We start from the raw sequence: 13525 nt of genomic DNA on the forward strand, positions 1-13525 counted from the left end.
CCAGTTCTTCTCCTTAGAAGTTATTAAATCAGCAGAAAGACCGACAATAATGGCAAATGAAATCTAAGTTTTGTATAGGAAACAGGCAGGCAGTCTACACTTTGTTATTCACTTGATAGACAGAGCCATTTTGACAGCTCTAACCTTGGAAACCACAGGTCCTGCTGAGCTCAGCAGGAGTCAAACGCTGAGTACCATCTGTCAAAGCTTTATTTTTCCCCCTCCTCATCCACGCCTTTACTATAAGATGCTAACAAGAGCCCTGAATGAAAGTAGCTAACTACAGTTAAACTTGTGTGCATTGTAACGCTAATGTTGGGGTAAGAAACTCACTCCCGGAATCTACCAAATTTGAGTGAACAGAATTGAGTATTCTGTGTCTTTTCTTAATGGTTATCAATGTTGGAAAAGTGTGGGTTGAGAAACTCCATAACCACACTCCAAACAACTAATGCTCCAAAATAAGGAAATTGCACATCATCTTGTATGTTTTTGCTAATTCTGTAGCTAAAATAAATGGTTTGGAAAGTTCTCAACTCTAAGGCCTTTTTTTTTCTTAATGTGGTTTAATTAAACGTGCAAGAACAACAAATTAATTTCTTTCTAAAAAATAGAGATTTTGATGCGTTGAACTTGTGTTTTATAAAATGAATCTCATTCAGATCAAACACTCCCTCGCTCTGGCATAATCAATTCTAAAACATTAACAGGCCTAATAATAATAAAATCAATTAAATCAAGTGTGGTATGGCTCATGCTTCACTTGTGTAGAAGACAGTGTATCAATTGAAACATAAAGGAGCTCACAAAGGCATTCCTTTCCACTAAGCACTACCAAAATGCTACATATTTTTTAAAGTACAAATTTATTTTGCTTGCATTTAAAATTTTTATATATTTAATGAAAAAATTAGATATCAATTTAAAAATCCTTAACTTGGAATACCATTTTTAGCACACAGTTCCTTAAAAAATGTAGAGAACATTTCCATAAATGCAAATTTTAAAAAAGTAGCTTAGAATTAAAACGCTGAAAAAAGCTGAGATCTTTTTAGCAGAATTATTCCTAATTTTAATTTTTAGTTATTCTACTTGAAATAGTAATGTTTCATTTTTTTCTAATCTTTTTCGCAATTCTCCCAAATGCTGAAAATAGTTATAAAATATTACTTCATGAGAATAATACTATATATACGTACTAGATATACTATACTATAGCAATTAATTATTTATTGTTTAGTAGTTAATAACATTGTCAAGAAGATACTGTGAAGAAGTATTATTAATCAATTATTATATTCATACAAGTGTGTACTTTTTTTTTTACATTTTACTGAATGTTCCATGTGTGCAGATTTTGTAGGGATTTGAGAGACCTTGTGTATAAACACCTGAAATGCTTTATGTGAAATAGTTTTTATAAATCGCACATCCAGAAGGTGATTTTGCTTTTTAAAATGACCAGGTGGTGATTTATTTGCAATGTGAAAACTAGCTAACTCATAAGTAATAGTTTCTAATATCACAAGGTTGAATTTTGTCCATCAGTTTTGCAAGACAACTTCAGTTATATATATGCATGAATGCATCTGAAAGAAGTCTCAATAGGTACTATTTGAGGCTTTGCCCCTTCTCCTAGTTTTCCTCATCTGCCCTTCAGCCCAGGAGAGGCTGAGAAAGGAAGCTGCCTTTGCTGGCAGACAGGGTCCCTGATTGGTAAACACTTCTTCCACCACTGTGCTTATGCCTGAAATCCTTTCTTAAGGGGGCAGGACACAACTTTCACTGCATTGAGAGAAGATTCAAAGGCAAATGCCCCAGGGAGAGGGAACACGTGGATCTAAATTAATCTTGCTGACAGTTAACTCTGAAAGCAAAGAGAAGCAAAGGAGAGCAGGAGGGGAGGCACCTCCAGATGGAGAAGGGGCAAAGATGGGGAGGCAAACTTGGCCTTCCTTAAGGTTTTACCTAAGAAGGGCTGCTTGGAGTGTCCATGCGTAGCCTTGCTTTACATAATGCCTGTGTAGACTTTCTTGATTGTCATTGTCATGCTTTTGATTTTCATAATCTCAGAATCTCAGAGTTGGGGGAATGTTAAGGGTCAGTTAGTCCCAATCCCTCCTTACAGAGATGAAGAAACAGACCCAGATAAGGCTACCCCATGGTTTATCCAAACCCTGATTTTTTTTTTAAAGCCCCGTCTTTTTGTCTGTAAAATAGGGGTGATCATATTACAGACATCAGAGGATTTAATGAGCAATGTTGAAGCCTTTAGTACAAGTCCTGAGCACAGAGCAAGTGCTCAATAATTGTTCATTTTTGTTATCATCCATGGAGTTCAGAGCCAGATTTAGTGACAGTTTATAGTAACTGTATTAGGTCTCATGGTTACTAATTTGTTTTCATTTCCTGTTCATAAAGTTTTTCTTGTAGGGAGCTAATAGAAACAATTAACAACTACTGAAAATTTATAAAACAATTACCTATATTCTACTTATCTTGATAAAATATGATGCATTTTGCAAATATTTTTTTTTCTAGCTATATACATTTGTTTACATAGTTGGAATCATAATGTACTACAATTTTATATCCTGCTTTTCCTGTTGACATCATACCAGAATTTTTCATGTGGCTACCAATTCTTGGTGAATATCATTTTAAATGAGTAAATGTCCCATAATTTAATTAGCCATATCTTGATGACAGAATTTGTTGGTTGCTTTCAGTTTTTCTGTTATAAATAATATTCCAGTGACCATTTTAGTACATATAACATTTTCTTCTTCGGATGTATTTTTTTAGGTTACATTTTCAGAAATTAGATTACAAATTAGATTAGAACTTGTATATTTTTTGTAGTATTTGCTACTTACTGCTAAATCATGGCCCCACTTTTCTATTTTTATTTTATTAACCTTATTTTATAAATGTCCTTTTAAAAATTATTATTATTTTGTAGTTACAGGATCTGGCTATATAGACCAGACTGGTCTTAAACTCTTGGCCTCAGGCAATTCTCCCACCTCAGCCTCCCAAATGTTGGGATTATAGGTGTGAGTTACAGTGTCTGGCCTAATGTCTTTGGGCTTCTAATCTGTTTTTTTAAAGATGCAGTTGTTTTCAAAGTCATAAGGATGAGTAATGGCAGAGCCAAGACTTGAAGCCCTCTTTTTACTACACCATAATAATAATGCGAACGGGAATAACTTCCCAACGTTAAGATGTGGAGGAATCATCCATTCCTTAGGTACTAGCTGAGGTAGCAGAAAGTGCAGAAATCTAGGAGTTGGGAATTCTGAGTTCGAGTCCTACTACCACTAATAATGAATTGTAACATAGATTCATTGATTCTTGACCATATTTCCTAGAGAATCTGAGATTTAGAGAATGCACTGGAGTGCTCTTGAAGCTGTGTAAATCTCTGCATTGGAGAAAGGCAGTGTCTCACTCTGTGAATCCTGAGCACTGAGTTGCTCTAAGAAGCTGTAGCATAGAGCTTCTTAGACATGATCTTGTTACATTCTGGATCTCATTAAATTCTGTTTCAATAGGTTTGGGGTGGGCCTGAAATTTTGCATTATTAAAAAGCTTCCAAGTAATCCTGATGATGATGCTGGCCCAGGGACCACACTTTTAGAAGTAGCCACCCTGAGTGGTTGTTGAGTTTCATGGATGACTGTCCCCATGGTACAGAGCACCCTTAATCACGGAGCAATTTTAATCACTGGATAAAGGATGGGGATTAACAGTAGTCAGCCAGATGCTCCCGAAGTGGTGTCTAATATGCAGGAGTATGTGAATATTGTGACCTGTATGTGGAGGAAGTATTACGTGATCTGTTTCCTCTTTGATGCTAGAGATCCTCTGAACCCAGGAATGTCCCTTTTCCTGAGATGTGGGAGGAAGTGGAAAGAAGCCACCTGGAATAATAGAGTAATATGGAAAAGCACTGGCCTTTTATTATCATTTCCCTTATCCGAACACAAGCTCATTCTTATTTTATATTATCAGAGATTCCAACCAAGGTCCCTTAAAAGCTGACCAAGAAAATTTGCCAGAAGCACTTTAGAAGCCATAATGCTTTGTGGCAAATCTTTCCAAACATCTGCTGTGTGAAAAGGAGCAAAAATCCTGCAATGGCTAAGGGCAAGAGGGCAACTTGGAAGTGGAATGTCTTGGCACAGCTCTGTGGAGGCCCTTTCTCTGAGCACAGGCGTCCCCAGGAGGCCCCAGCACCTGTTCTTACATATTCCTGCTGGCTTCTGTTGTCTGCAATTGCTGTCAAAAGTGTCCCAGGAGAGGGTCGGGACAAGTCTTGTCAGGGAACAAGAAAAGCTGGGAGTGTGGCGGTTGGTCTCACAAATGTGAGGATGTACACCATCCCAGTAGGGACTCTCATTTCCCGTTTCACATCACCATGTACCTGATGTCAAAAGTAAATCTTTTGAGTTTAGGAACTGTGGCAGAGAACAGTCTTTTGAAACTCAGGTGATATCGATAGCCTAGTTTCATTATTCTAAAACTGAAATGCCACGAGTGGGATTTGGAACACAATCATTAGGTCTTCTGGAGTTATTGTCTAGAGAGGTGGATGGTGCATTTTAAGAAAGAAAGAATTCTAGGTTAGGAGTAGAAGAAAAGTAGTTTGTGTGTTAGGCCTCAGCTTTGAAAGCCTAGCTTTCAAGGAAATAGTCAAAGGGAGAATATGATAAATGTCCTTTTATTTATTTATTTATGTTTTTTATTTTTATTTTTTTTAAATTTATTTATTATTATTATACTTTAAGTTGTAGGGTACATGTGCATAACGTGCAGGTTTGTTACATATGTATACTTGTGCCATGTTGGTGTGCTGCACCCATCAACTCGTCATTTACATCAGGTATAACTCCCAATGCAATCCCTCCCCCCTCCCCCCTCCCCATGATAGGCCCCGGTGTGTGATGTTCCCCTTCCCGAGTCCAAGTGATCTCATTGTTCAGTTCCCACCTATGAGTGAGAACATGCGGTGTTTGGTTTTGTGTTCTTGTGATAGTTTGCTAAGAATGATGGTTTCCAGCTGCATCCATGTCCCTACAAAGGACACAAACTCATCCTTTTTTATGGCTGCATAGTATTCCATGGTGTATATGTGCCACATATGTCCTTTTATTTTTGCTCTGAAGATATCCTTGATAGAATTGCTGCATACAGTTACTTCAGCTTGACAGGACAAGTGGTTCTGCCCTTAATTGTCACCATAAGCTTGCATTTTAGGATGATTGAACAGTTTTTAATATAACAAAGACATGGCTTTTAACATTTTTTTTGTATTGTCGTCTTATAAGCAGAAGAGAAGAGAATTCTTTTGTCTCTTGTTTATTGGTCACCAAAGTCTCAGTTTAAAATTTAAAAGTCCGAAAATAGCTTCTGAAATACAGAGAACTACTTTTCAGGGAATGTTTAGCCTGCAGATCTTATGTGACTAAAACTTAATGCAATAAAGTTAATAAAACTTAATGCAATAAAAGGTGCATTATTAATATGCCAGAAAGATAGTGTTTACAATTAAAAATCTCTGTCTTTCTTTAGCATGAACATTCCTTCTTCCTAGTAGCTTTAGCACAAAATGAAATTACAGTCTGGGTTTCAGAATAAACTTATTTCTCAAAGACATAATCACTATTCTGGTCCTGAGTTTTTTTCATTCAAAATATTAATATTATTGACCAAATTGAGTTTTGATTGTGATAAAAAAATGTCTGAGCCACTTTTTGAAGCTCTTAAAAATTTAAATTGGCCGGGCGCGGTGGCTCAAGCCTGTAATCCCAGCACTTTGGGAGGCCGAGACGGGCGGATCATGAGGTCACAAGATCGAGACCATCCTGGCTAACACGGTGAAACCCCGTCTCTACTAAAAAATACAAAAAACTAGCCGGGCGAGGTGGCGGGCGCCTGTAGTCCCAGCTACTTGGGAGGCTGAGGCAGGAGAATGGCGTGAACCCGGGAGGTGGAGCTTGCAGTGAGCTGAGATCCGGCCACTGCACTCCAGCCTGGGTGACAGAGCGAGACTCCGTCTCAAAAAAAAAAACAAAAAAACACAAAATTTAAATTGCAGAAAAACAATAATCCAAGCTGTATGTCTTTGAAATGGTCTTCCTCTTTTGACCAAGTATAATAATTAGGTTTTGTCTTAAATGATACTTATTATTTTAATCCATTTAAGGTTCTATGTATAGTGTAACATAGAATAATCTCTTCGATAGATAATTTTTTTAGAAAATGATAAAATGATGTTTTTAACGTTAACTTTAGGTCATTTGGCTACCAAATAAATCATTATTTTCCTTTGTAGTTTTTAATTCTGTTGTATTCCTTGTTACAATTATGGTCTTAATGTAAATTGCAACTATATGATTTTACAATGGCTACCAATTGTTAAACTAGTGGAACAAGAGTTTAAAAAGTGTTTTTGAAAACACTATGATTCACAAGTAAAGAAATCTGATTTTCAAAATGTCTAGTTTTAGCTGTTGTAGAATCTTGGATAAGATCTATAGTGCAAAATTCAGAAAAAGGGTATCTAGTCACCTTCTCTCACCAAGACAGCTGAAAATGCTTAGGATTAAAGCTGTCAACCTAAAAGCAGATGTATTTTCATTCACTTACACACAGAGGAATGCCTTCTGCCAGAGGAAATTCTGCTGAGTGTTTTATTAGCCCTGTTAATGAAGGACATTGCTTGCTTTGGCTATTTAGTGGGTGACATCTCTGCAAGCTTGGTTCTTACTCTGATATTCTTACTTAGTAGTGAATGGAGGAACTCTCCAAGCTTAGGATGGTTAGAGGCATTGTCAGAGGAAAGGTAAAATTGCTGTTCTCATAAAGGGGGCATAAATTGCAAGCCTTTCTTTCAACCCCTCAATGTCCTACTCACCCTTTTCAATCTCAGTAGTGGGACACTGACTCCAAAGAGGAACACTATCACTTCAGGGAAGGAACCGGGGCTGTGGGATTGTGAACTATCCCCTGATATCCAGTTTGTCCATATGTAGCAGCATCAGAGAGACTGCTAAATAGAAGCCCACCTCTAAGGGAGAGGTGCCTTTGGTGTTGAATGTCAGTAAAGAAATACCTCTATATGGATATCCAGACAACTTTCAAATGAGCTTTTAAATTCTATTTTGGAGGGGCTCTGAAAAGAAATAAATCTTTCTCTGGAGAAAAAAATTGCCCAAAGATAAACTCCAGTGCAAACTGGTCAAACCAAATTTAGTTTTTTTCGGTAAAAGTAAAAATAACTGGCTGGGCACGGTGGCTCACGCCTGTAATACCAGCACTTTGGGAGGCTAAGGCGGGGTAATCACGAGGTCAGGAGATCGAGATCATTCTGGCTAACACGGTGAAACCCCGTTTCTACTAAAAATACAAGAAATTAGCTGGGTGTGGTGGTGGGCGCCTGTAGTCCCAGCTACTCAGGAGGCTGAGGCAGGAGAGTGGCGTGAACCCGGGAGGCAGAGCTTGCGGTGAGCCAAGATCGCACCACTGCACTCCAGCCTGGGCAACAGAGCAAGAATTCATCTCAAAAAAGAAAAAAAAAGAAAAAAAAAAAGGTAAAAATAACTATAACATTGCATTTCATAAACTTGTAGTTTTTTAACATTCTGAAAGCATACGTATTCATTTGTAAGCTCATGTAGTATTTGACTTACAGAAATCTTGAAACATGTTCTGTCAGAGTAAAATGCTGTTTCATTGTATTTATTCAGCTTATAGAACGGACTTCTCTTACACTATATCCTTCCTGCATGTTGTTTATTGTATATGCTTTATGGGGTTAAGCACTTCTGGTACATTTTTCACATCAGACAACCTACGGAAGCTAGTATAAGTATGGCACAATTAAGTTTATAGGTCATGAGATAAATTTACACGGAGAGGCAAGTTTCCAGCTTCAGGCAAATGACTTATCTGTAATTTGATGCAAGTGAAATGACTGACCTTTCAAATGTTTGTTGGGCTTCAAGTGTCCAGAACAATCAATATGTACATTATTGTTTATATTTTATGCTCCTGATCCCATTAATGTATGCCTATGGAATGCTGGGACGCCATTAGTTTCTGATACTTCTGAAGTATTGGGTGGCATTTATCAAACAGAAAGGCAGCACATATTGACTCGTGACAGTTTTTGCATTTCTTGAGCTCAGTGTTTCATGAGCTGCTTATTCAGTTTTGGTGAGCAAGGCTTTTATTGCTCCAAAGCCTCCTCAATTAAATAATAATGAACCAATTTGTTTAAAACGAATCTTTAACTTGCAGACTGATTAATCTCTCCATTGTGAGCATGAGAAGTTGTGTTCTTAGGCAGGAGAGATCAGAGAAGTGTGGTGGAGTGGAATAATTGCTGGGTGTGGAAATTGGAAGAATGATTGGCGCTGTCTCTAACTGTGTGACCTTGGATAGGTCTCTAAGTATTCCTGAAACTCTGGTTCCCCAGCTGTAAAAGGTGGTCAGGTGGACCAGATAATCACCAAGATCCCTTTCAGCTTGGACATTCCATGGATAATGCAATATCAATAGACAAACACACGAGCAATATGCAGCTCTACCAGTAAGTGCAAGACTGAGAAGTGGGGAAATCTTTTGACCACTTTACCCCCCACTTCAGAGAAAGATTTAAGGGATATTTGTATTCTTTCCTATTTGCATAGAGTATGTTGGACTTATTCTGGGTCTCTGGGAGAAAGATATTTGGGAAGTATGCTCTCTCTCGCGCGCGCACACACACACACACACACACACACACACACACACACACAGGCCACTCTCTTTCTCTACTTTACTTTACTTTCCCATTCCACACACCTAATCCTCATCCCACGCACCTAATCCTCATCCCACGCAAAGGTGCTTAAACTAAAAAGTGCCACTTGTTATTGGGGTGGAACAGGAACTCAGTTCTTCACTGAAGAGACAGGAAACAGTTACTCACTTCTGTATTAATTAACTCTCCCTTTCTAGGGTTTTATTATTGGAGAGTCTAATGACTTAAAATTAACCATCCACGGTCCAATTAAAAATCATGAATTGATGAATTGCTTTCTAAATTCTCTGTGTTATTGACAAGTTGCTGCATCATTGAAGCTGTAAGACATGTCATCCATTATTAACTTTGATGGCATTAAAACAGATAAATTAGATCTTTTAAGCAGAAATGAGTTCTCACAAAGACTGCTCTTCTAAAGTGCACACGGTCTCAATTTTCTCTGAATTTCAGCCCACTTATTTGAGTTTATTCTTGTTTCACTTAGATTGTATTGATTGTTTAGTAAACATTAACTGATGATAGAGGCTTCTTAATATGAGCAGATAATAGATAATCAATGTGTAATGCAACTTAAGTGATAAAATACTTTTGCCAGGAAGATACAATCTGCCATAAGGGCTGGAAATGCCTGCATTAAAAAAAATTAAAACGTACAATGAACATTTAGAAAGGAAACCTGTGTCTTCAATGTATGAAAAGTTAAATTTACTCTCAAGACAATGACAATAGAAAGCAAATATATGAAAAATGCTATTTCTAAGGCACATTTAAGATATAAACATATTTATTTAGAAATAAGTAAGTGTTCTTTGAACACTTATAGTTTGCATTAGGATGGGGCAAAAGGCAATAATAAAAACATGATTAAAATACATTCAAAATTTGAACTTAATAATTGACTTACTACAGAGGCAAAACATTCTTACCTTGGCTTTTGCAAAATTCCTTATTCTTACTATTATTTACTTCTTCAACTGAAAACAACCTTTTGTTTCATAATCAGAATCTTATTTTTCTAACATTGTAAGTATGAATTTACTGTTAACAGCTTCAGTATCTGCTGTGTAACACATGGTATGCTGGGAGTAAAAAGGACTTACACACGTTTTTAATACTTCTAATTGGACCCGCCCTTTATCCCACAATCCCTTTTGTGTGTCTCATTATTGATCACAGTTATGCTGTTCTTTGAACCCTGGGAATTACCAGGATAGTGTTTTATCTGACTATTTGTCTCTTTAGCAAAATTGTTGCTGTCTTTGACCTTTCAAAAATGTTTGTGACAAGGTGTTTGCTGTTAATTGCACGCAGGAAGGAGTGAAAAGCCTCCCAGTTGAATCTCATGTTTACCAAAAGATGAGATTTCTTTTTTTGGTAAAATCTGAGTCTTAAGAGGAGACAGGTTTGGGTTGTTGTTTTTACTTTAACATAGCAATGTAGCTTGAGATGGTTACTATTTTCTAATTAGCAGATTCATTAACAGGATAAAGAAAGGATATGGCTTTATATAAAGTATATTGTAGCTCCGCTTGCCTAGATCCATTTTTCGCTTCTAGTGGAAATTCAGTTCAATAGAGATATAAAATTGCAGGACTGGAAAGGGCCTTAAAGATCATGTAATCATATCAACAGATGCAGAAGAAACTCTTAATTAATGCCAGACTCTGTTCTATGCACATATAGAAAGCACTTATTAATTCATTTAACCCTTAGAGCAACCTTATGAGGCATGTACAGTTTATTATTATTTCAATTTCCCTTTCTTTCGTAGATGAGGAAATTGAGGCGCAAGGAGGTGATGCAATTCCCTATAGCTAATAAGTGTCAGAGGAAGGAAATGAACCCAGGTGGTCTGTCCCCAGTAGACAGTCTCCTTTTTCCTTCATACCCTGCTTCCTGGTTACTGTGCCAATTTGATTTTCTTTGTAGCATTTTTTTGCTAGTTGAAATGATCCAACTCATTTTTTCCCCTCACTCCCTCTGCCACATTAGACTCTAAGGTCCAGGAGAGCAGGGACTCTTGCTCACTGCCATTTCCACTCAGGTCTGGAGTAATTGTGCATGCAGTGGTTTCTTAATAAAAAATCAGTGAATGAATGAATGATTTTGAGAAAATGCAGTAGGGACAGTGAGAGTGGAAGAGGCTGTTGGGTTGGAGGATGGCTCCCTAGTGAATGTGATGGGAGAATCCTCTTACCAGCCTAACTGATGAGAGTGGGAGTAAGGGAATGGGGGTATCAAGAGTGGGCTCAGTTTTCAAGAAGGTTGACAGTAAGGAAAGCAGGGGCAGGAGAAATAGCAATTAATGTTTTTTTGCGTTCATCAGAAAACCTAACAGGAACCTTCCTCTTTTGCAATGGAAGAATGCCCCCTTGCCCCTCTTTAATGATTATTATTATGTGAAGACCCATCTCTGGCTCATTTTCTCATCGATTTGATCTGCTTAAACACCAAAGTAATGGTTTGACCACAGAATTATCATCTGCCATTATGCATTTCACCTGGGGTGCACTCCTGGGTAGTAATTTCCCAGGATCATCCTTGGGGGAGCAGGCCTTTCCTCATCAATATCTGTGGAGTCGAAACCCTATAAAGTACCAGCAAATTGGCTTTGAATCCCGGGAAACACATCCTCTGTCCTTTTCTACATACTCTTTGAAGTTGCCTATAGCTTTATAAGTTCTTTTCCTGGACATTACACCAGAATAGAAAACATAGAAAGAAAGAGTGAGTGTGTCAACATGTGTGGTGCTGAACCACCCCATTGTGGTCTGTGTCCTGCGAGGCCAACCAGAAACATTTCCATGGCATAGTTCTGGTTCTTGATGTGTGCAATAAGCAGCCCCTTGTATCCCTATAGCATTTCCTACCATCCAAAGGAAGGTAATACCAGAAATTTCACATTTAAAAGTTAAACCCCTTTAAGATGGTTTTGGTTAGCTTTCCCTGTGGTTTCTCTAATTAGGTGCTTGTATGAAATCACAGTGGAGGGAACATCTTGTTTTTACAGAGACTCTATTTTGAAGCCAGATACTGCTACTATTTCAGGGAAGAAAATATTGCCTCCTTATAAAATATAGTAAAACATTTTGTCTCTCAGCATCGGTTACAAATCAAGATTCTCTTCTGAATTCTTTTTTTAATCTGTGTTCTCTTGTTCATAATTTAGAAATGTTAATAATTCAAGTAGGACTCTATTTGAATTGCTAATACTAGTATTATCAATCGGACAATAAATATTAAGATTTAAAGTGCAAATTTTTTACCATGACATTACTTGGCCCAGTGTTTCTCAAAGGAGGTGCTTCAAGCATTTGGGGGACAGGCGAATCTTCCCTATGAGGAGCTTTCCCAGATGTTGCAGGATGTTGAGCTTCCTTGGTTCTGGGTCACAACTTCCAGTAGTACCTGCCAGTTATTGGATGACTCATGTGTTTGCAATAGACCTGTAAGGGAAGGTAGTATTTCCCTTGGCCATGACCTGGCTCAGGGATCATAAACACAAATGCTTATGATGCCAGAGGCCAGCCAGATAACATAAATTTGTTAACTGCCTCAATGTAAGGGAATTCGGAATGGTATGCCCTGTACTTGCTGGAAAAATGTGCACGATTTGTTTGGAGGCATTCAAGAGCAAAGTTGTAATAAACACTGTGCTGGTCAGCAAAATTCTCCTTTCTGCCAAATTTGGCTCCCCAGGCATCAGGCTTCCACCCTAAACTGGCTCCTGTCTATCAGTCCAGCCTACCTATCCACTCTCCACTTTGTACGCAATGATTTAGCTACACTGACTCAGCACATTGGAGACTTGACTTAAATACTAGTTGAATAAATGAATAAATGAAAATTATTCTAGGCCTTTAACCAATTTATGAGAAGTTTATAAGAGAAGCATTGATTGTTAAAATTTCCCCCTAGGCCACAACTGCTGTGGGTTTTTGGGTGGCATCCCTGGGTTTCCTCTAAGTCCTCTCCTTGCATATGAATTGAGGCTTATCTTTAGTTTCCTGCGTCTGTTCCATTTGTCCAATAGTGCACTGGTTTTGATGCACAATAGGTATAATTTAAACCTTAGATTGTAAAAACTTACCTCACAAATACTCCTTACTGTGCTTTGCCCAGTAGTGTGCTGCTTTCTCAGAAATGTCAGGGAGCAGTGACCTGAGATTCCTTTATACTAGTAATGTGCTCTATTTCTTCTAGTTCATGGCGGGGGACAAGGAATTGCTCCCACCCCAGGCTGATCTGGCCTTATTGATGCTAGAAAGTGATTTTAGTGGAACTAAGAACTCCTCCCATTTCAAAGTAAAGACTTCTCCGAGTATCCCCTAAATTCTTCCTCCCTTTCTTCCTTCTCTCTCTCAAGTAATTTTAACCTGTTCCCCTGGGTTAGAACTCTCCATGAAAAATGAATTTTGCTGATTTTTCACCCTCTTCTTGTGGTCTTATTTGGCCATATAACTCCCAAACTGAGCAGGAAATGTGGCATTCAAAGGTAACAGAGTAAACTTCTCCTCTGTACCCAGGGGCTTAAGCAACTCGGTTTCCAGAATTTTATGTAGAAAATCTTTTTACTAATGGGTCAAAGATTCCCAGATGCTCACAACATTCCATTTTTTCCCTTGATATTATTATTTCCTGAGACTGCTTTAAACATAAATAAATGTTGTTAATTCACACACCCTTTCACACCCTTTTTTCTTCTTTCCCTTG

General features: G+C 37.9%; 1 long non-coding RNA gene across 1 annotated transcript in view; it reads right to left on the reverse strand.

Annotated features, from left to right (window-relative positions):
* LOC112605222 overlaps positions 1–13525 on the reverse strand; it is a 92768-nt gene that overhangs the window by 58468 nt on the left and 20775 nt on the right. The gene's annotated exons all lie outside the window — the stretch shown is intronic.

Source organism: Theropithecus gelada, chromosome 13 (assembly GCF_003255815.1).
Source record: "Theropithecus gelada isolate Dixy chromosome 13, Tgel_1.0, whole genome shotgun sequence".
NCBI classification, from domain to species: Eukaryota; Metazoa; Chordata; class Mammalia; order Primates; family Cercopithecidae; genus Theropithecus; species Theropithecus gelada.